The sequence below is a fragment of the Colletes latitarsis genome, chromosome 5 (genome assembly GCF_051014445.1).
Source record: "Colletes latitarsis isolate SP2378_abdomen chromosome 5, iyColLati1, whole genome shotgun sequence".
Taxonomy (NCBI): domain Eukaryota; kingdom Metazoa; phylum Arthropoda; class Insecta; order Hymenoptera; family Colletidae; genus Colletes; species Colletes latitarsis.
In genome coordinates, this window is record NC_135138.1 from 35661551 (window position 1) to 35687237 (window position 25687).

The following is a 25687-nucleotide window of genomic DNA, read 5'->3' on the forward strand; positions in this document are numbered from 1 at the left end:
TCTTTTATACGAATCGTCAACTTCCACGCATTTACGTTTCTTCGTTAGCGTGATTACCTTGTTCTTAGAACATTTTTACGGAGTAATCCCGATGTCGAGTAACCGAGTTTCGTCAATCTTATTTTATATCGAGATTCGAAGCTCTGGTAAATAAAAAGTGGCGAAAAGGTATCGTGAACGTGTACATACTGGTAGCTGCAACGAAGAAACGAGGAAACTGTCCTGCGTGTGCATCTGTAACAATACACGGACACATTATCTGTTGTAATTTTTAAAATTATGAGGGCTCTCTGTCTCTGTTTTCTTCTACACACGATTTCATATTTTATATTTTTATTCCATCGAAGCATGAGTTCTTTGATTCGAGTAAAATTATATTTTAAAATCAAACATAGAATAAATAGATTTTTATTGAGGTGGTTTATTAGCAACCATAGATACTATTCATATTTATACAGGGTGTTCGACCACCCCTGGGAAAATTGTAACGAAAGATTCTAGAGGCCAAAATAAGACGAAAATCAAGAATATTAATTTGTTGATAGAGGCTTCGATAAAAAGTTATTAACGTTTAAAGTTCTGCCCGTATTTAATTTTTTTCTCGAAAGTGGGTAGGATTTCGAGGGTGTGTCTAATGACCAAAAATGATTGTGACTCATTCCTGCAACCAAAAATAATTTTTTCAGAACGATTTGAAAAAATTTTTTTTCGCCGAAAAATTTCAGGGAAACATATCAATGTATGGTCAGACATTTTCGGTAAGGAATTTTTTTCTCGAAAATGGTTAGGATTTCGGGGGTATATCTATTGACCAAAAATGATTACAATTGACCCCTGCAACCAAAAATAATTTTTCCAAGACGATTCGAAATTTTTTTTTTTCGTCGAAAAATTTAGATACCTATCGATTTTTCTTAAAAATTCGTTTTTGATTTTGAATAATTTTGTTTGACACCCTACAGAAAAGTTGTCTAATACTTTTTTGTAGGTACCCATAAGCTCTATTTCAGAAAAAAGTTTCATTGAAATATATTCACTATTGTAGGAGTTATGGTTGTTTGAATATTTGACCACTTTTATGGGGTTTTTCTAATATTACGGAGTGAAGGAACAACTTTTCGAATATTTTTAGAATTTCTACATATTCTACACTAAAATACGCGTCGTTTGCTTTTTTAAACATTAAAATTGGCCAATCCGTTCAAAAGTTATGACATTTTAAAGATTCGCATGAAATTTTGTGGAAGCATTTCTGGCTTCACATTAGATTTTTGTTTAGGAATTTTTTTCTCGAAACTGAGTAGGATTTCGGGGGTATGTCTAATCACCAAAAATGCTTATAATTGACCCCCGCAACCAAACATAATTTTTTCAGAATGATTTGACAAATTTTTTTTTCGACGATAAATTTTAACACCTATCAGATTTTTTTTCTCGAAAATGGGTAGAATTTCGGGGGTATATCTAATCACCAAAAATGCTTATAATTGACCCCCGCAACCAAACATAATTTTTTCAGAATGATTTGAAATTTTTTAATAACTCTTTAACGACGCCTCAATCAAGAAATTAATATTCTTGATTTTCGTCTTATTCTGTCCTCTAGAATCTCCCATTAAAATTTTTCCCAGGGTTGCCCGAACACCCTGTATAAATTACAAGCATACTAAATTCAATCCCCAGAAAGTTTATCACATCCTCGAGGGCTTCTCTGAGGCCTCAATTTATTTATTCCCTTCGTCACACTTTCCAGTATTTCCTTTTTGTAAATATCCGTAGACTCGATTTTATTATTCGAGATCGTTCGTGTAACTCCGTTTCTCACTTGAATGTGAAATTTGCCCGCCGTGGTTGCACGACCGGCCAGAATAATTATCACGTTTCGTGGAGTATATCCCCAACCGATTGTTTAGCTTGGAAATTTCGTAGATAAAATCTTCGTGAAACGTTCATCCTTGGGATATGGTGGCTCATAAACTTTCATCGTCGGCGCACACCATTTGCGGTCAAACATGATAAATTTCGAGGCGGTATCCGTAATACGTGTCCCGATGTTATGTCGTTGATCCAAGCGCATATGTGCGCGTGAAAACGATATTTCACAGGCAGTTTGATGAGCTTCCTACATTAAGCCGGGGGTAAGTAATTATCGACTGAGCAATGACCAGAATGGCCGGGTTGGGCCACTCCCTCCTGGGGTGTCCCAGTGCGTGTCACCGCATTAACCACCCCTATACGGACATCGTTCTCATCAAAGTTCAAACGCTGGATATCTCCGATATGTCATTGTAACCTCTGCACGGCTTAATTAACGAGACTTAGCAGGGGAGGCTTCCAGATGGAAAGTTACTTTATTTTCCCACTTTCTTCCCATCCGCGGCGTATCTCAAACATTTCGAAAGGCCTTGCAAAATTTACCAATCCCCAATTTCAATTATTTATTTCTCCACCCCCCCAAGCAAAAATGATTGCTCTCGAGCTTTTCTCGAAAACCACTCAAATTTACGGGGACGAATTTTGTTTGATTTTTGGTGACTTTTAATAGAACGTATTAACAATTTAATCGTTTAGAATATTTGATTTTATACAAGAATTATATTTTATCAACAACTCGAAGGTGTTTAGAAATTCGACTATCGTAGGGATGAAATCTACGTATCGGTTTTTAATAAATACGTATCGTTGCGTTTCGAACACGAATTCCGTAGCATTTAACGAATATTTCGTATATATTATTTAAATGATATATCCATTAATATATTATACATATTTAATACACCGAAATATGCAGAATTCTTTTCATGTATTCCATATTCCGCGCGTTAATAAATTTCGCATCTTCGGTGAATTATGCATACGTTACATGTTTGTGAACGTCGTTTAAATAAAATATGCAAAGTATCGGTTACACGTGTTGGAATCCGTTCGGAAAATGTAACGATAGGTGCGGGGAAAATCTCGATTCAACGCATCCGATTTAATGGTTTCCATGAAAACAATTTTACGTATTCAAATTGTTTGGTATTTCCGCGTATTGTTGTGAAATTCGATAATTTTGTGAAAACTCTTTCGTGCTCAATGTCTGACCACTTCACTTGAAAACTTACGTAGAAATCACGTTATTTCGAGCAGATATTTTGTTAGAGTTTCGTAGTAAGTGTTAATTTTATTCAAAATATCGACTAAGTTGGTTTTCAATATTCGTTCCCGTTATTTATAACTGTGCTAAGGATATAATCACGCGCAGTGTGCTTTATTCGTAGGAGGCGTGCGTTCGATTTTCGATGACAGACGAATTGCTGAAAACGAGGCTAAGGAAATAGCAATCTGAACCTATTCTGAGAGGAATATCGTTCCGTGTTCGCGAATAATGTTTCTTCCTTCGATTTACCCCTTCGATATCAAGCTGCTATGATTCCAAGAAAGCGCGAGCCTCGGTTTAAATGCCAACTGTAGCGAGCCATATCCCGTACACTCCTCAACTAATGAAAAACTATCGTAGAACGTGATTGCAAAGCTCCAAACCCTCTGCACTATCATTTAAATTACGGTATTCATCGTACAGACTCTCACGATTCCCTTCTCGCTTGTTTAACGTCATTTGTTCGCGTTCGTCTCAAACGAGTTTACTAATAAGTATGATTTGCAACAGAAAAATTATTTTTCTATGACTAGTATTTTTTTATCAAATCGTAATAAATGTTGCACGTTTGATTCACCGTGTACACACGATCGTGGAGGAAGCACTACTTCCCAATAGTTAATAAATTAATTCCTTCCGTAAAAAAGAGTCTTTTTAAAAGCACCACTTCGCGTGAAAGCTTACTGAAAAGAATTAAAAAATACTCCTCTGCCGCCTGAACCTATTTTAACCAGACGAAGTGCATGGATTGAAGCGCCATTCTTTTACGACGAACATTTCGATCGAATTAAAGTTGTTTGTCGAGGTTTCCTTAAATACTCCCCGGTGATAAAGTGAAATTATTTTCGATTCGAATAAAACAAAATTCATTTTATTTCCCGTGTCTCGAATTCACCAAAAATGATTGCAATTGACCCTCGCAACCGAAAATAATTTTTCCAGAACGATTTGAAACTTTTCAATTTCTTAAATTTTTTTTGAAAAATTTTTTTCTTAAAAATTCGTTCTCAATTTTTATTAATTTTATTTGACGTCCTACAGAAAAGTTGTTTAATACTTTTTTGTAGGCATTTATAGGCTCTACTTCAGAAAAAAGGTTCATTGAAATATATCTACTATTGTAGGAGTTATGGTGTTTCGAACATACGCATGAAATTTCAGTGAAACATATCAACGGTATGGTTAGACATTTTCGGTTATTAATTTTTTCCTCGAAAGTGCGTAGGATTTCGAGGGTATATGTAATGACCAAAAATGATTGTTATTGACCCCCACAACTGAAAATAATTTTTTTGGAACGATTTGAAATTTTTGAATTGTTAATAACTTTTTAACGAAGCCTCAATCAAGAAATTGGTATTCTTGATTTTCGTCTTATTTTGGCCTATAGAATCTCCCATTAAAATTTCTCCCAATTATTAATAGTCTATACTATATTGTACGTTGTACAAACAGCAATGAAATAAGGTCAAACTTTCCAATACATGTATTTTCGTACCTCCTGTTTCTTTTTATCTTGATTTGCTATGTTTCATTGGGGAGAATTCAAATTGCATAGAAACCTTATAAATATATTTATGTTTAAACTGATATTTCTTACGAATTATAGAGTATCATCTATCCATTAGCTACGAAAGATTAACCCTTTTATTAACAGATCAATTTAGTCTGCTTTCCATTACAGTGTCGATTGAAATAATAGGAAACGTGGGTCCATTGAATGGGCCAGATTATTCCAATCTACGCGCAATTTCGTTCTCGTATCTCTTAACGACGAATATCCTTCGGGTTCAGACGACAAATCGCAACATTGGCACACAGGAGCCATCCAAAAAATTTCCTTTGTACCGCGACAGATATCCGCGATATTAGCTCCCCGGTTGGTAGACGCAACAAACGCGACGGGGGTGGCTACGCGTGGAGGGGAGAGGGTGTCATCTCGGTTCGCCCATCGCCCTGCACGGTTTCCTTTATTACTTTATTCCTCGATTCCTCCCCATCGAGGGAGGGGAAGAAATCGTGCTATTTCGAAGACAAAAATGAAGGAGAGAAAGAGAGACGAAGCATGGAGGATCCGTACGCGGAGGACTGAAAGAGGAGCCGAGTATTACGAAAGTATTTTCCTAACCGACTGGCAAAGTCCCGAAGACATTTATTCTGCGAAAAATGAAGTAAAATAAATGTAATGTAAAGGGGAAACTGGTTCCGGGTACCGAAGAGGGCGTTGGTCCACCCTCTCCTCCCCTGCCCCATGGAAATAGCCTTCTAGGATTTCCTTGCGGTTCCTCGAGGAGAGGAAAGAGGGAACGAGAGAGAAAGCGGAACGTCGGAGAGGAACGAAAGGGAGTTGGAGTGTAAAAAGTCGATGAAAGAGATACCTGCAACAAGCTGTTCTGTCTTTTCAACCACGGCATTCCTCTAGTGCTTGTTCTTTGCCCGAAGGAAGATCCTTCTTCCTTTAACGTCGGCCCTTCTTTATGCCTCTTTCAATACGTTCTTTTACCGAACATCCCCGCCCACCACCTTCCGACCCGATGTTTTCCCCGCACGGTAAACCTCCACTTTTCAACCTGACATCTTTAATTCTTTTTTCTGACGTAATCGTCTTAGAAGGAGAGGGGGGAACAACCGGAGCAACTATCCGAAAAACGCTCGACGCGACGCGCCTCGAGATTTCCTTCGTCGTCGTTGGACTTTGGAACCACCACCGCCAAGAAAAGAATTATATGTATGTCAACGGTTCCAGCTGCACAAGTTATTATACCGATGTCGCAGACTTGCTTCGGGTTGTCCATCTCTATGTCTACTTACTCGTTACGGAATATTACTAACGTTCATAAAAGCATGTCGTTTTCGTGCAACGTTTCATGAAATAATAATGGATTAAGAAAATAGCTTCGTTCTTGTGACCAGTCGTTCGATTAAAGACTCTTCTTTCTTCTTGGTCTCGTTTCAACCCCTCAACGCTCATAATTATAGACGTTAGTTCGCGTTAGGTTGTTAAATTACATTAAAATGTGACAGTGTTGACATAAAATTATTTCGATCGTTACCGAGGATCACCACGTTCTTTCTATCTGCATTTTGGAATTTGTTCGACTTTTGTAAAATGACTTTATGCCCTGAGAGTTTAATTTAAGTCCTAATGACAAAACGAATTTCAAAGTCTGTTCTTCATAAAAATATGCAGAATATTTTTTTTAATTCAACGTAGTACTATTCTGAATATAGGTTTTTAGAGTTTGAACTATATAATCATTCACAGCTTCTGTATATTAATTACAATAAATTCACAATCGTGATTCGATATTTTTACAAACGTATACTGATGAAATGGATAACGAACGAGCAAAGAAGGAATAATTTTTGCAAAGGAGCGTAGTTACGGAGAACGTTGAATATATGAACAATGCACGGTGAGAGGAGAATTTTTTGTCACTTTAATACAATTTCAACCACCCGGAAATCGTGACGAGACACCGGTGGCAGCGTCTCGTTTGCTAGGGGTCGCATGCAAGAGGGAGTGGAATTATCGATTCGTGAGGTCGTGTAAGTATGTAGAACGGGACTCGAAACGAACACGCCGTCGGAAGACGACAAGAAGGTAAGGAAGATATTTACCAGCGTCTCCTCTTACAACCTCGGCAAACTTCTATTCCCCTTTTCCGCGTTTTCGCGGACCCCTACCACGTATTTACAATCGGTTACTCGATGCTTAATTCGATGAGAGTGGAGAGCAAGGGTGAAAGAGAGAGAGAGAGGGGGTGGAAAGAAGATAGACGGAGGTCGGAGGGAAGGAGGAGGCTGGCGCGTTGTAATTTAAGGTGAACGTATCGCGACTGCAGGAGAATCGAAAAGAGGAGGGGAGAAAAGGGGATGCTTTCTCTGGAACTGTAACGAGAGACGGGATAGAAGTTATCAAGCTTCGAGTGAATCGAAATTCGCTGTTTTCGTTTTAATCCCGCGTCACGGGCAAACAAACTGATTCACTCCGTGATCCGATGAATTTTCAAAGCGGAACGAGCATTCTAAAATCATTTTACCCACGAACTTCTAATTCAATAGAATTCGAAACTCGAAACAATGTTCCAAATATTTATTTCATTGGTTACGTTACATTAAAACGAGTAGAATACTATCGAAAGAAATTAGAGAAAAATACACTGTAATGATAATTCACTATAAATGAAAAGAAACTTGTTTATTATGAATTTTGTTCATTCATTCTTATCAAGAGTTGTTTATCACATGTTTTTTAATATTAACAAGTAATGCTCAATTACAGAACCAATGGAGAGGTATAATGTAAACAATAAAAGTTATATGCCTAGGATATCTTGAAATGAATATAAAATTATCGTCAAAATCTTTGAGGCACGACTCCAAAAACGGTTGCAAGACATTGTTCTAAAAATGAAATTGTAGAAAAATAATTATTTCGTAGTTGTCCATTAATTTTGGTCCTCCCAGTCGGGAACTAACGAAAGCTGATAAAATGATGGAGAAGTTTTTGCAACGCGCCGGCTGCACAATCATTGAAATTTTTTAGCCCGAAGACGGCTTTGTAGAGTATGGAAAATCTCTCGTTTCATTTTGTCTCATTAGACGATTATATGCCGCGGAAAAACGAAACAATATTACACCGTGGGGATGATAATACGGAGAGGGGTGGTTTAAATGAAAAGTCGTCTCGTTAGTGCTTTTTGGATCAACACAACGTTTCGCGTTTCGCAAAGCGTTTAAAGGCACCGGCCACGGGAATAACCGCAAAAGTAAAATTGAGGCGCGAGCGTTGCGCGTGTACAGATTAACGGCGAGGGTGAAAAAGAAATTGCGGAAGCGGGAAGGGGGATTCGTGAATTTCCGGGAATAATACGCGGTCGGCGGGCTCCATTTTATCCCAGATAATCGCAATTGGTGATATATTTTTTACAACCCCGCGCAATTAACGTAATTACAAAACAATTCGTGATTCGAGCCCAGCGATAAATAAACGTACGGGCGCAATTTATTTTATTTTTGTCTATCTATCCTTCGCGCAACCTATTATTCGTAATAAAAAATTCGAGACACGCGAAACGCACCTACGTCAAGCCGCTCCGGAAAATTGGTAGTATTTTTCTGCAGGGTATATTTTCAAATTGACAAAAGAAAAAAGAAACTGTACTGGAGAAAGTAGAATATTACGATGATGATTGGTATACTTCACATTTCTATATACACTCGTAGAATGCAAGTGTACGTTTTTAAAAATGTCACAAACTCTTTGTGATATCGTTAAAATTCATCAAAGTCTTTTGTTCGAACAAAATTTGCTATTTCGAGTCGTTAGAAACGAATTTACTGTAGTTTTCTAGCGTTCTTAAGGTCTCGTAATTACGAAGAATTACAAGAGAAGAAACACGAATAGCCAATTCATCGAGTTCCATTAATGTATTCAAAGGTTGGCGAAATCGACGATATCTGTAAACCTACTTGGAAATTTCACGAGGCCTCCTTTTCTTATAAATATTCAAATCGTCGAGAACCCCTTTCTCGGTTGGGAGAATCGTGCACTTGAATTTTTGAGACCTAATCGGGGGGAAATTTAGCGGCCGCTTTTATTTAAATGAGCTACCATTTTCGCAGGAAGACATTCATATCAGATACGTGCCGTTTGCGAATAATAACCTTATAAAATCCATAAACTATTTCCTATTTCAAATTCTGGTTAGCTTCCGATTTAAATAGGAAATGCATAAGGAGGGAATCTTCGGTTTCTACTATCTTAAAACAGTCTATTAACGCGGTTGACCCCTTTCTCTCGCATGTGAGTGACGTAGAATTTATTATTTCATTGTGAAGTGAAGAACTGAGAAAGTTCATTGACCTCGTGTACGTGAAAAATGAAAAGTAAACAAACGCTTCGAACCCCTATATCTCCGGAACTAATCACGCGATCGACTTGAATGAACACTCATTTTAAAGGAAATTTAACCCTCTATCCAACGAATATATCAACTATTATAATTTACTCTGTCTTCTATGTTTATTTTGACATTTACTTTGACGCCATACACCCTGAGAAAAAAAAATTTTTCAAATCGTTCTGGAAAAAATATTTTTAGCTCCGGGGATTAATTACAATCATTTTTGGTGAACAGACATACCCCCGAAATCCTACGCACTTTCGAGAAAAAAATTCATTACCGAAAATGCCTGACCATTCGTTTAGACGTTCTACTGAAAATTCATCTGCATGTTCAAAACGTCATAACTTCTGAATGGATTGAAGGATTTTAATGTTTAAAAAAGCAAACTACGCGTATTTTAATGGAGAATATGTGGAAATTCAAAAAATATTGAAAAAGTTACTTCCTCACCCCGTAAAGTTAGAAAAACCCAATAAAAATTGTCCAATTTTCAAACAGCCGTAACTCCTACAATAGTGAACGTATCTCAATGAAATTTAGTATGGAAGTAGAGCTCATGGATACCTACGAAAAAGTATTAGACAACATTCCCGTACAACGTCAAACAAAAATACTAAACATCGGAAACTAATTTTCAAGAAAAATCGACAGAGCGTACATGCCTGTATTTTTCGGGGAAAAAAAATTTTTTCAAATCGTTCTAAAAAAATTATTTCTGGTAGCAGGGGTCAGTTGCAATCATTTTTGGTGAATACACGTACCCCCGAAATCCTATGCACTTTCGAGAAAAAAATTCATTACTGAAAATATAATGGCCAGAAATGCTTTAAATGTTTTGAATTTAAATTTGTATGCAAGATGTTTGCACAATGATATTAAAAAGACGATCAGCGTATTAATTGATAAACATTTAAATTATTCACATTTTTCTATAATATAATAAAACTTTCTTGCTCTTTTTTCTTGGATTCGAAGTAGTTGTGTTCCCTTCTTGGAAAGTAAAAGGAATTTTTAACTGCTTATTGTTTCGAGCAAATTTGCACGTTAACTTCGTATCTAATCGAACAAAATGTGATAGATAACGTGCATCGGTATCAATTACCATCATTATAGCCCCGACGGCTATTTAAATGTTAAATTCCAACGGGCATGAATGCTTCTACAGATTAGTTGCTTCACGTTCCATGCTTCGTGGTTTAGTATTACAATTACATTGTTTATTAAATTACAAACATCCGTTATGTTACTCCAATAGTTGCATCAAATTTTCCACCCGGGCCACAATAGATATTTCAAATAATTCAGACGATGAGACGAATATTGTCATCAAAAACATGTTACAGGCTGTTGAGAGTAAACAATCTTGTAGAATCTTTATAATGTTTATTATGTGAACAGTCTAGTCAATTAATTCGTACAACGAAATTTTTACTATAACTACAAAGCCTTCTCCATTGAAATAATGGATATCTGTTGCACAATACCGTGTACTAGAAAAGTTTCCCCAATTTTCGTGCGTTGTTAGACCGACACCATGTTTTGGAGGATTGTTTTTACGTTTTCCCGGGCGCAGCTGAGAGTTCGCTATAACGATTGCTGCGTGTACAGTGGACGAGAATGGGAAAAACTATGGAAAATAAGAATAAAGAATGTTCACGTTTCAGTTTTTGTACTTTGTATCATGTAATAGTTGCAATGGAGTAATTGTGACTTGGTTTTTATTTTAACAGTGGAAAAATATTTTTATTTTCTAATCAATGTTAATTCTCGTTCATATCAGTTTCATTATAATCGGATTAAATTACGTGTAATTGATTTTTATATGTATTTATTTAAAGTGTCATGGAGAATAGTATAAGAAAGTGAAGGTGAAAGAATATACGAAGTAAATTAATTAAAACACAATATATATATTTCGTATTTTTTCCATTACTGTTTGCGAAATATGTTTGTTCTTTTCTGTTGTTTGGAAACGTCAAAAATAAAATGCTCATGCTTGCTACTGCAAGATAAAAATATAACACACGATGTTTATAAGTACTGTCCAGCTTCTGTCAATACAAAACGTCCGATATCTCTGCTCGAAACGTCGACCTAGAATTTCCAGTGACTTGTTTTCCTCCTGAATAGGCCAATCAAACATATGCTATTGTTAACATGTAAACGCAAAAAAACTAAAACTTTGAACCAACAGAATTTACATTTCAATTTTCAATATTAAAATATACTTAATAACGGCGAAATAGACTCATTTTTCTATACCAGCTGGATACAACGTACAGGATTAAAGTGTAAACATAAAATAAATAAAATATTCTCCTGCCATAAGGTGGGGGGAAAAATAATATCCAGAATTTTCCACCGTCGATTCTCAAAAAATGTGTCGACGATCGAGGCGTTTATTTCGTATTAAATCGAGTTGACCTAAATACGATTGGGGGGAATTTATCAAATTCCAGAGAAGGGTTAACAGTATCCGTATTAACGTTCCCTCTTTAATCGTGGGAAGGAAAAATCGAAGTTGAAGCTCAACCATCCTCGGGGCACGTTTCGCTGTGTCTGTTGGACGATCACCACGAACGCAACATCCGTGTTTACTGGAAGTCGACAAGACTCCAGAGGTTTGCTTCACACATGGAATGACGATATTCGGTAGTCCGTGAAACGGTTGCCTTCCTACAGGACACGATTTCACCGAAACTCTAGTGGAAAGTTCACGGAACGATACATTCGATGCCGCTTTAACCTTCTCTGAGTGCCTCTCCTTCCGACACGCTTCCCTTCCTCCTGGCTTCACTTCCGGCGGAGCCTGTATCTGTTGCTTCTTCTTTGGATGTTTGGATCGAATAGAAGGAGGGGTTGAACGCGAACGGAAAGGGTTTGCGGGATTGTGAACACACCGCAACAGGCTTGTAGCTTTGTATGGTCGATCCTGTCGGGGCGACTGTAATTTACTACACAGCTTCTTGAGGCAACAGGGAACCGTGGAGCCGCGCGAATGCACGCCAAATTCGACGTTCTAACGAGTGACAGTGATCTCGATTTTTTTCACCGATCGCCTCGATGCTCAAAACAATTGAGGATTTAATCGCTCGAGTTGAAAATGTTAACCGTTCTACCGTCATTAACCTTAGAGGGACTCGCGAGGGAAGCTCGCTTCAGGAATTCCCAATCGTACGTCGTTGATTACAATTTTCTACGGATTGCTGAGAAACTAGATTAATTAATAGAAGATCATTTTATTCTATTCATTTTATTCAATGATATTAAACAGGAAAAAATTATAAAATATAAAAATAATATAATTATAGCATTAGAAAGAAAGATTCAATCTTCAAACCCTTTCCTATACAGGGTGTTCGGCCACCCCTGGGAAAAATTTTAATAGAAGATTCTAGAGGCCAAACTAAGATGAAAATCAAGAATATTTATTTCTTGATTGAGGCTTCGTTAAAAAGTTATTAAAAAATTAAATTAAAAAATTGCAAATCATTCTAAAAAAATTATTTTCAGTTGCGGGGGTTAATTACAATCATTTTTGGTCAATAGACATATCCTCGAAATCCTAACCATTTTCGAGAAAAAAATTCCTTACCGAAAATATAGTGTCTGACTATATCATTGATCTGTTTCACTGAAATTTCAAAAAATTTCAAATCGTTCTGGAAAAATTATTTTTAGTTGTAGGGGTCAATTACAATCATTTTTTGTGAATAGACATATCCGCGAAATTCTACCCATTTTCTAGAAAAAAATTCGAGAAGGTGTGAAATTTTTCGATGAAATTCAAATATTTCAAATCGTTCTGAAAAAAATATTGTTAGCTGTGGGGATCAATTACAATAATTTTTGGTGAATAGACATACCCCCGAAATCGCACGCAGTTTCGAGAAAAAAATTCTTTACCGAAAATATCTGACCATACATTGACATGTTTCCCTGAAATTTTTCGACGAAAAAAAATTTTTTCAAATCGTTCTGAAAAAAATATTTTCAGTTGCAAGGGTCAATTACAATTATTTTTGGTCATTAAACATACCCTCGAAATCCTACCCACTTTCGAGAAAAAAATTCAGTACTGGCGGAACTTTAAACGTTAATAACTTTTTAACGAAGCCTCCATCAACAAATTGGTATTCTTCATTTTCGTCCTATTCTGGCCTCTAGAATCTCCCATTAAAATTTTCCCAGGGGTGGCCGAATACCCTGTGTACTTATTTACCTATTTCTATCATTTTCTTTATGAAAATTTGCCGTATGAAAAAAAAATAATAATAGACAGACTTAATACAAAATTACGTTTGCTTGAGAACGTTTTATTATATGCAGCCAGACGAAATCGCGTTACGAAATCTACAGCTCGCTTTAAGCGTCAAACAAACGAGATATTTCGTCCGCGAGTGAGAAGGGATTAATAATTGTTAAATGCAATGTGTTTTATAACGAGTTGTGCAATCGAGAAGCAGGTGGTTCTACGGGTAGAAATAAATTGAAATAAAATAAAATTTTTCTGCACGGTACTTCGTTTGCGAGAGAATCGATTTTGAAATTATGCGAGCGCGATCGAGTGGCGTACCTCAGTTTAATGGACCTATTCCTAGTCAATTTAATCCCCAGCTATACTCGTTTAAAATAATTCTTACAGAGTCAATTATACACGTAATTTTACTATTTTCACAGTAGTACATATTTATTAGAAAAATATAATTGCTAACTTCTTATCGAACAAATTTTTCAATCGTTTTGCTGTCATTTGAAAGATATTTGAGCATCGAATGTCTCATAACGATTGTCTTGGTAATATTCTCGTGCGTCCATTTCCTACAAGACTAGTTTTCGGACTGTGATTCAACGAAACTTTTACACGGAACAACCCGAACTCAAAATTAATCGAACTTTCGTACTTGGGATTCTCGTTGCACATCGACACTGGACTTTGGACATTATAACTTGCATTTTCCTAACTCCCGAATGATGCTATTAACAATTGAACTTGGAATTCTACGTGTAACACTGGTCAACACTGATACTTGGATTGCGATTCGTCGAAAGAAGCTGTCGAGTTTGAACGAAAATTCGAGACTTAGGAACGTATAAAATGTACATTTTCTGCTTTTCGAAATATAGATTATGCATATTGTGTATTTGTCCAGTACTGTACACGTGGCATCGACAGTAAATATGCTAAATAGTCACGGTTGGACGAAACCTCTTCCTCTGATCTTTGACAATCGCAGCGCCGATACTTCGTTGTAGAATTACTTTTCGATGCACCGGCTATGTTTGCTCTTCAATTGGAAGGGTATATAACAAATGTTTGAACGAAATTTAACAAACAAGTTTCGCAGAACGGAGGAAGCGTCGCGTCGCGTTATTCGAATTTAGTTTTACAGAGATTTCGTGCCCGCTGCGAATGTTGCAATAATATCGCGTACCGAAACGCGTGACCCGCGTAAATCCTCGCCGTCGGACAAAAAGCACGACTGACAAAGCTCGCGGATGCTCTACTGTTTGTATTAAACAACAACCGCACCGGGTTGGGCGATTCGGGTGGAAAGGGTTGCGCGCGATGACATCTGGTCGACGTGTTAATTGACTCGGAGAATATACCGTATTTAACGAGTTGCATTAAACTTGTTATAAGTGGTCGAATAAAATAAATAACGCGCGTACGTGCGCGTCGCGTTATAAATATTACGTTGTTCCCAAGTACTGTGACGCTCGTCGTAAAGTTGGTTGAGATTACGTAATCTTCCCCTATACGTTCGATTTTGTTAAACAATTTATATTCACGGTTAGGAAAATCGTCGCCAACGTTCCCAAATTCCTGGCGAAATTTCGATTCTTTTATTCGAGCAAACGAAATAGTATTTGATAATATTGTTGATCTGTGTAATCGAGTATTGGGATTTCAGGATAGAGTACAAGTTACACAATAGCGGAATAATAGATAAAAATATGCTAGAGAGATATGTTAAATTTTCTGTTGATTTTGAAATCGGTTCGTCCGGAGTGTTATCGAGGGTTGTTAAACGGATTTCCGTTTTATTAAATACATTTTGTACGTTAGAACTTAATATAGTGGCAACGTCCCTAATGTCATCGTGAATTCATGGAGCGGCGATTACGCGAAGGGTATTTGTTTCGCGGCCAGTCTGGCCGAAATAAAAGGGCGAGAGAACAAGGTGGCGACTGTCAACCCTTGAGCAATTTTAAATGCAAATTAAAGTATTGGTCCCGCCTGCTCCGGTTACGGTGAACAGCAGCAGTAGCAAGCCTCCTCTCTACGATGCATTTGCATATTAAGTGGTCGCGACCCAATAACACCCCCACACCATTCAACCCCCGTGGTGCTCCACGATGGAATTTCACGAGCTTCGTTGGCTTCCCTTGTGCCGTCGGCAACCGGGATACCCTGTCGTCGTTTCGACGATATCGTAGACCAGACAAAAACAAGAATTCGTCGACGTAGAAAATGGCAATAATTGATTCCCGGGTATAAACATCGTGTTACGGATTGCTCGAGTTCTACAATTTCACGGACGGTATAAAATCCGTTGAATTTTACAGTGTATCGAGTTCGTTGCAGGATCGTTCTCGGTTTATTTCAAATTTTTCGCGATCTACTTTCGGGCAGCTCTCGTTTGATACGCGTTCGAACGAGTTACAGAAAATTAGTGCATTTTAAAATTCGCTTGAAAGTATAAATACCGTGTTGAGGATAATTTGTTGAATTTTGTTGCAAAGCGAGTTCGTTCCAGAGTGTTCTGTATTCGTTTATTGTATTGTAAAATTGCTGTCGAGTGCAAGGATCGTGTTGAGGATTGCTCAAATTCCAGAATTCTTCGGAAGGTTTCAAATTCATTGTACTTCGCAGTACATTGAGTTCTCGAGTTTGTATCAAGTTTCCAGTGAAATAAATTCGCGCAACTCTCATTTGGTATGCATTCAAACGCATCGAAGTATGCGAGCGGATTCTAAAATTGCATTTAGCAATTCTTTTTTATTACAAAAGCTAACTCGATTATTGCACGCGTTGGAATGTTACAGGAAGTTCGTGATCGTTGATTTCGCAATTAAAAACCTCATTTGAGTCCATGGGTTTTACAGAAAGTCAAAGTGCAATAAAACAAATTTTACATTGGAGTCGTTGCTTCAAATATTTCGCTTCGTAAATCGAAATCTTTGAACAGGACCAGCATTTATAATTCTTGCGTTGAATCAATGTTTAGATCAATATTCAGATTTGTATGATCAGAACTCTTAGAGAATTAAGACTAGAAATGTTTAACTGTAATAATTCAGTTTTTTCTTTTAATTAGAGTATACATCCATATCGTTACATCAATTCAATTCAACATAAATTGCTAACAAATAATATTTATGAGTCCTAGTGTTAAAGTCCAGTATTTTAATAATCTTATGATACATTAAGTGCTGTTAAAAGGCAGAAGGAATGTGAAAATCCTTAACTTTTTACTGTACTTTAACGAGTTTAACTCGTGATGAAGATTTTGGCCCAAACGTAAACGTCACGAGCCAGGCTCGCGGACAGCAAATCACGATCGTCATTGAGTTTCAGTTCCTATCGGTACGTCGCAAGAGTTGGTCGCGATTCTTATAACCTCTGTTACGAAGCAGTTTAACATCAGCCTGGTCTGTTTACTGTGCGTTGACGCCTACCGTTTGGGTCCGGATTTCGTCGAGCTAAATGTCCCGAGAAGGTAAGTTCACTGTACGAATATCTCGTTTAAAGTTCAGTATTTTAATAATCTTATTATATATAAAACACTATTAACCGGGTGAGTGTGTTTGACGACTATATCCGTCATGGAGATGCGACAGAATTTTGTGTCGTGACGATTATATTTGTCATGCGTAAAATTTTGTTAGAGTTTGATATTTAAATTGTAATTCTGGCAAAAACTAAATTATATTCGTAAATTTTAATATGTTTAACACTAGATTCACGGAAGCCGTCAATTTGACAGATGTCAGATTCCATATTAAAAATTTCAGAACGTGTAAATATTATTTTTTAACAACTTAGAATATATATTCTAATTAAAAGAAAAATCGTATTTTAAGGTAATCGTCAACATGAAAGGTATCAATAAATAAACTGTTCAGAGGTCAAGACGATACGAAACAAACAAATGAAAATTATAAATAATTTGAGTTGGATTCGTAACTTCCAGAGAGCTAACTAAGCAGTGCAGTAACACTGGATCTTTGATTATCCCGATTTTCATCTTGATGTATCAGAACCAAAAAAAATCGTCTTTTTGACCCAATATTTCAACAGTTTGACGACTATACCAGTTATCGCTTGATTATCGCGACACACACTTTGCAAAGAGATCGCCACAGTTAACTAGTTAAGAGGCAGAATGGAACTGAAAATCCTTGATTAATAAAAACTTTGATAATTCTATAACAAATAATAAGAATTCACTTATTTGTGGAAATAAGAATTCATTAAAGTTGAGAGGTTCAAGTGATATTATTTTGGATAATAATGATAGTGTTTGTGGGAACAAATTGTAATTTCGACGTTTCTTGACTAATTCCGTGTTGTAAGGGTTGAAAATTTGTCGAAAAATAAGAGGGGCGAGGCTGTCCGATAGATTTAACGGCGGACAATGCGTTTCAGAGTTGGACTAAATTATTTGGTGTATTATTCAGCGAGGTACGCCATCGAGCACAGTTGTCTCGGAGACAGTCGGTTCCCTCCGATGAACCGAGCGATAACCTTTCAGTGCGTACTAAATCTTCGTTTGCCAATTAGTGTTCTATTTCAAAAATTCCACCGAGCAGAAACAATCGTAGACGGTTCATTCCGCTTCGCTTAAAAAGCCTCTTCGAAAGTCCCCTCCGGAGACGATCCTTCTTTAATTAAAACAAGATCCAAATTAATTCCCATCAAAAACAGAGAGCGCGCCGCTTTGATGCTCCTCGCTACACGGATTATCTTTGCCCCAGGGGTAACTTTCTTGGTTTTGCCACCAAAGGAGGAAGACAAAAAATCGAGAATGGAAGGACCGACCGTTGGACGGGGGTGGCGGGCGGGAGGGTCGGTGGAACGGGGCGAGGCAAAAGAATCCAGAACGTTTTACACCGCCTCGGGGCAAGTTTCGTCGCTTACGCAAAATAAACTTCGACGAATGGCCTTGACGGTCCTGCGAGGTAAACCTCCGCGCGTGCGGTCGGAAGAGAGCTAGAGAGAAAACGCAAGAAACTGGCAACGAGCCGGGGCAAAAATGCCCTACGAAGGGGGTAGGATAGGGTATCTCGCGGTACATTTGGGTTTTATTGAATATAACGCGTGGCGGAGCCCCCAACTGGCTTTCCAAGACTATCCCACTTCCCTTTGTCACCGTTTCGACTCCCTCTTTTAACCCTCCCGCACCTCCATTCGTTATCTCGTTCTCACCCTTTTCCACTCCCGGTCTACGGTCTCTTTCTCCCTCCAGCGCAGCCTAGACACTACGGTTATTACGCCATACTGGTTTATGGCATTTTTGCGTGCATTTAGACAGTTTTTCCCCCCTCACCCTCTGCGTCTCGCTTTCCCTCTACGCGTGTTCCCCATACGTGCTCTTTTCTTCCGTTAGTTTCGCGGAGGGTTAATGACTCCGAGCCCGGGGAGTCTAAAACGCGCGTCTCCGGGCAAAGGTTGAAAATCGAGAAAGCACCAACCCGTCTCGTTATCGAACTGCCGGGCGTGAGCATTTTCACGGTCCTTTGCCCCGCGTTCTTTGCCGTGGAAGCTTTCGTTTCAACGAGAACTGTGCTCCTCATTTCGCTCATCGGATACCCTCGTAGCTCTGATCCAAAGACAAATACAAATTTTCGTCTTTTGATATTCTACGATCCATCTGGTATTTAGGAGAAATCAAATGTTTCGGAGAAATTTTTTAAAGCAAATGGGATGCTCTGTACCCTAGGAATGATTTTTCATTGTTACTTTCATAACATTTAAAAATTTCTGCTTATTTCGTTCCCAGATAGAATGCATAGAATTCTTTATATTCGATAGAATATTATTGAAGCTTCGTCATTTTCTTGAAATTTCTCTTCATCTAGTACACGTGTCTTTTAGGTGATTTTTGAATGAAATTCGAGAAAATATTACCAAATGTAATAATTTCTCACTTGAACTACGCGTTGAATTTAATAAGCCATCTGCTCCAGAAAACAAGATTAATTGTATACAGGGTGTTAGGCTACTTCTGGGAAAAATTTCAATGGGGGATTCTAGAGGCCAAAATAGGACGAAAATCAAGAATACGAATTTGTTGATGGTGGCTTCGTTAAGAAGTTATTAATGTTCAAAATTCCGCCAATACTGAATTTTTTTCTCGAAAGTGGATAAGATTTCGTGGGTATATCTATTCACCAAAAATGATTGTAATTGACTCTCGCAACTAAAAATAATTTTTTTAGAACGATTTGAAATTTTTTTTTTCGTCGAAAAATTTAGGCACCCACCCCCTTGTCGATTTTTCTTAAAAATTCGTTCTTAATTTTTAATAATTTTGTTTAACACCCTACAGAAAAGTTGTCTAATACTTTTTGTAGGTACCCATGAGGTCTACTTTAGAAAAAAGTTTCATTAAAATATATTCACAATTGTAGAAGTTATGGCCGCTTGAAAATTGGACCATTTTTATTGGGTTTTTTATAGTTTACGGGCTCAAGGAATAACTTTTTCAATATTCTTAGAATTTCTAAATATTCTACACTAAAATACGCGGCGTTTGGCTTTTTGAACATTAAAATCGTCGGATCCGTTCAGAAGTTATGGTGTTTTAAAGATTCGCATGAAATTTTAGGGAAGCATTCTCTGGCCTCACATTAGATTTTCGTTTAGGAATTTTTTTCTCGAAACTGAGTAGGATTTTGAAGGTATGTCTCTTGACCAAAAATGATTATAATTGGTCCCTGCAATCAAAAATAATTTTTTTTAGAAAGATTTGAAATTTTTTAATTTTGTCAAAAAATTTCACCACCTTCTCGAATTTTTTTCTCGAAGGAGGGTAGGATTTCGGGGATATGTGTATCCACAAGAAATGATCGTAATTGACCCCCGCAACCGAAAATAATTTTTCCAGAACGATTTTAAATTTTTTAATTCAATTGTTAATAACTTTCTAACGAAGCCTCCATCAACAAATTGGTATTCTTAATATTCGTCTTATATTGGCCCCTAGAATCCCCCATTAAAATTTCTCCCAGGGTTGACCGAACCTGTATAAGAGATTTGCAAATATTGAAATACGTATCGAGGAAAGGTATTACAAATTTCGATAATAATCACAGGAAATTTAATCGTAAAGGAATGTTTCTCGACGGGATGAACTAACGATAAACAAATCCTGTAACAATAAAATTATAACCGTTTGAAAATCAATAACCCGCCGAAGCAGTTCAAGTTCCCCAACGCGCTTGGGGCGGGAGGGGGGGGGGACTTAAAATAATAATGCGGCCGTGGCTCAAGTATTCTTCCATTCTCTCTCATTTCTGCTTTTATATTCCCGTCCAGCCACGTTTCTCCCTGTGGTGCCTTATTATTCATGCGCCTTTAAACGCTCCCGCATGGCGAGGCGTACGAGAAATGTTAAACGGCTTCGTCGACCGCGAACGATGAATTTCATTGGCTTCATCAGCGGCGTAGATCAATGAAATTAAGTGCAAGCATCAACGAGAGATCAACGACGATAGACCGTGGCGAAAACCGGCGTCGATTCGTTAGCGACACGTTGACGCTATACATTCCGCGCCATGTGTTGCGACAAGCTTCGTTTGCATGCGTTTAGAATATAAATAACGCGACATCGCGGCTTGCGCGTGACATTCTTGTAAATGCCAATGCTGCGTACCGCGTGTCCAACTTTAATCTATTCAATTTTCAGTCACACGCAAACGTATCTTTTAGGCAGCATTCGAACGCTTGGTATTCAAAGACAAATTCCGAACCATTTGGGTATCCCAGAAGCTTGAATATTTGGTCAAACTTGGAGAATATCGGTGAGTGGCATAAAACAAGCATAAATATTTGATAATTCTGTTAGAAAACTCGAAACACCCCTGAATACTTAAAAAACTTTTATTGTGTATAATTTACCGATGAAACGTTCTTCGCGAATTTTGTATTTTTAAACGCAAATTAATGCAGAACTATCCAAAGAATGATCCAGAATTATCTAGATTGATTTTGGGACATCGCAGGAACACAAGAAATTAAGTATTACCCAATTAAATACTTTTTTCGTAATAAGAGGTATCTGACCGTAGTTTCAATGTCATACTCGATCGAACATTGGACAAGCGATAATTTTGAAGCATTTCTTGTTAATAATTCGACCTTCCACCGTGTCCACGATTTTGTCCAGATTCCAAGACTTGTATTTCTCTTGTTTCGATCGTTTTTTCGTGACAAGAGAAATACAAGTTCTTGTTTTCGATAGACGTTGCGCCACCAAATCGGCCAGTCTCGTCGCAATTTTTTCGAGCCTCCCCGTTTCGCCGCCTCGACCAACCCGATCCCGCCCCCAGATTACGCAAGAGCGTCGTTTTTTTGCCCTCTTATCGGCACGCATCGGCAGAGTTCTCTCCTTTCTGCGCCATAGAGGCGAGCAGTCGAACGGCAGTAACGAGAGAACGTCGCATGGCGCTTTCTCTGTTTCTCTTTGCTCGTCTTTTTTCGTTTTGTTCTTCCACGGTCGAGCTTGAATTCTGCACACGTGAAGGGTGGGGAGGGAGGAGGGTGCAGCGAGGAGAAAAAAGTGGAAGGAACAGGAAACGCGGGCGGAAAAGAGGGAAACATCCACGGGATCGAAACTCGGCGGAAATGTATAGAATAACGGCGTCAGATTTTTTGGAACGGATCGGAATACTCCGCGAAACACCAACGATTGCGCGTTTACGTTAGACCGTGACATGACCCTGTTGCGATTCGAGGGGATAATTGACGTTTAGGCTGAATCCCGATATGGCTAGTTCGCGTTTTTCTCCGATTGCCGTCTGATAGGCAGATCGCGTGCATTTTCGATGCTACGATAGCAATTTATTATTCGCGTAAAAATTGCTCGTTGTATCCGGGAGTCCTTAGGAGAAAGACTATAATTGAATAGACATGTACGCTATGAAAGAGAAACGAAATTTGTTTCTTATGAATTGGGTTTTTGTAACTCTTAATAAATCCATTCTTTCGAATGTTGAAATATTTAAGGGGTTCTGTTCAAATGGATTAAAAACAAAACTTGTATATATCATATACAGGGTGTTGGGCTACCCCTGGGAAAAATTTTAATGGGGGATTCTAGAGGCCAAAATAAGTCGAAAAACAAGAATATCAATTTCTTGACTCAGGCTTTGTTAAAAAGTTATTAAGAATTAAATTAAAAAATTTCAAATCGTTCTGGAAAAATTATTTTCGGTTGCAGGGATCAATTACAATCATTTTTGGCCATTACACATACCCTTGAAATCTTACTCAGTTTCGAGGAAAAAATTCCTAAACGAAAATCTAATGTGAGGCCAGAAACTTCCCTAAAATTTCATGCAAATCTTTAAAATGTCATAACTTCTGAACGGATTGGCCGATTTTAATGTTTAAAAAGGCAAACGACGCGTATTTTAGCAAAGAATATGTAGAAATTATAAAAATAATCGAAAAGTTGATCCTTGACCTCGCAAAATGCGGAAAACCCCATAAAAATGGTCCAATTTTCAAACAGCCATAACTCCTACAATAATGAATATATTTCAATGAAACTTTTTTCTAAAACAGAGTTCATAAGTACCTACAAAAAAGTATTAAACAACTTTTCTGTAGTGTGTTAAACAAAATTATTAAAAATTAAGAACGAGTTTTAAAAAAAAATCGACAGGGAGTAGGTGCCTAAGTTTTCTGGCAAAAAAAAAAATTGCAAATCCTTCTAAAAAAATTATTTTCAGTTGCGGGGGTTAAGTACAATCATTTTTGGTCGATAGACATACCCTCGAAATCTTAACCATTTTCGAGAAAAAAATTCTTTACTGAAAATATAATGTCTGACCATACCATTGATCTGTTTCACTGAAATTTCAAAATATTTCTAATCGTTCCGGAAAAATTAGTTTTAGTTGTAGGGGTCAATTACAATCATTTTTGGTGAATAGACATACCCGCGAAATCCTACCCATTGTCTAGAAAAAAATTCGAGAATGTGTAAAATTTTTCAATGAAATTAAAACATTTCAAATCGTTCTGAAAAAAATATTGTTAGCTGTGGGGGTCAATTACAATCATTTTTGGTGAATAGACGTACCCGCAAAATCCTACCCATTGTCTAGAAAAAAATTCAATACTGGCGGAACTTTAAACGTTAATAACTTTGTAACGAAGCCTCCATCAACAAATTGGTGTTCTTGATTTTCGACTTATTTTGGCCCCTAGAATCCCCCATTAAAATTTTACCTCTCTAATTGAGCATTACTTCTTAATATTAAAAAGAAACTACTTCGTAAATGAAAGTAATACAGTGTGATGAACAACCCTTGATAAAAATGAATGAACAAAATTCATAAGAAACAAGTTTCTTTTCATTTATAGTGAATTACCGTTACAGTGTATTTTTCTCGAATTTCTTTCGATAGTTTCACGATAATAATTCTAATAAAATACACCAATAAATGATTTTAAACGTTTCTGTTGCCGTTACAAGAAGAAAAATACGAGTTAAGCCTCTTGGTCGTTACACGTTCCTATCGCATCGATAATTGTAACTTTGATATTGAAAGAAACGTCGTAACTAAACAAGTGGAGACAACTTAGAACTCAATACTTCGATCGTATATCGATTTCAATGAAAAGTATGATACACAAAAAACTCCTCGACAGAAGCCAGAAAGTTGGATCCATTTGGAAACTTTTAACGAACGTGGTAGACGATTTTATTGCAGGAACTGATCGGGAGTTTCGCATTACATTCGTTCCGGTGTCTCAACTACTAATGCAAAATAAACTTTCTTATTATATTTATTATATTCTCGTGAAAGTATTCCCGATAAATTGACGATGTCTCCCTATGAAAACGAACCCCAAACAAGATCTCTTTAATAGAATTAAAAACAGTCCGAATTGCTAAAATTTACTCATCTATCGTGAAACGATCTTCAAACATGAAGCACGCGAAATTTCGAAGAATAATTTAATCTGTGCCGTAAACTTTTGATAAAGTAAAACGAAATTAATTGATTTATTAATATATCGTTGAATTAACGTCCATGGTTTTGGAACTACTGTCGTTATGCAATTGATCAACGGAATTCGATATTATTCGCTGTACAGTTAATTAATTTGGCTTTCAATTTCAACATTAATCGTCATAATGAAATGCGCTGTAGTGTTTGTTTTTTGTCAGTTTTCTAAATAAAATGCACGCTTATATTTTTTTGTATCGTGTAAATGTTATTTAACTCGCGCGGCGTTAATGGCGTCGAATTATTTAAGTCAGATTTTCCATCGCGAAGATAGAATAGCGATGAGAAAACGAAACCACCGTGTCCGTGTTCTTCAATGCAGCTGGATCGAATAAAGGAAGTTACACGCAAACGTATGGCATAACAGTATCGAGTTTTTCTGGTGTCTGGATCAGAATGCAGTCTCGCCTGAAAACTACGTACAGTTCGGCATATACACATATCTGCATTGCTGCATGTGAATGGAAAAACTATGTGCAATAGTCGGGCAGAGTCTCTCAACCTTAAAACAGGCAATAAGTTTTCACAACTAGTCGCGAAACTTGTCAGCAGATTTTTAAACGAAAGAACACATCGCAATCGGTTAAACAACGATTTAAATAATAAACAAAATAGAAAAACAAATATATCTCTACAAACTCGATTTGTTTTACTGTATTTACAAATTGAAACATTCCATAAAAGATATAGAAATAATGTTATTTATAGAATCACATCGGAAAGTCGCTAGTTTCGTTAATTTTGCTGGTTTTGAGTTTAAAAATTTCTGTATTATTTTAATCACGGTGTTAGAGTAAATATCGTGTCGTTCAACGCGAGTGAAAATTCCGAAAAAGAAAATGAGACGTAACGATTGCGACGGAGCAAAATGTCCGTCGTCGCCGAGACAGCACGTGATAACCACTGATCGCCGGACAGCCAAACAATAAAGGCTTTCGTACAAAGCCCAACGGCATTCCTATTCATTCACACATGCAGGGAAGTCCTCTGGACAATGCTAAAGCTCGCGAGTCCTGCACAGTCGGCAGGCTCAATATTAAAATACTTGAGCATATTCCCAGTGAGTCGCGTTAAACGCCGAAAAGCTTCAAGACTCTTCTCTCAAAGAAGACAGAGCTTCGAGGGAAGCATCCTTTGCTACTGATGCAAGACATTCCACGGATTCTGTTCGAGCGTTGTCGCAAGATGTTCCCTTCATGATCGATTCCTCTTTGATTCCTCACTTCCCTTATCGCTATCATCGTTAAACCTCCTTGCATGCTTTGACACCGAAATACTTGCGCCGTCAAAGAGACATTCCCCGAGTTTCACTTCATTTCTTCTTATTTTTTCGAACTGAGAAAACACTGTACAATGGTCTCCAAACACCCACTGTATCCATGTA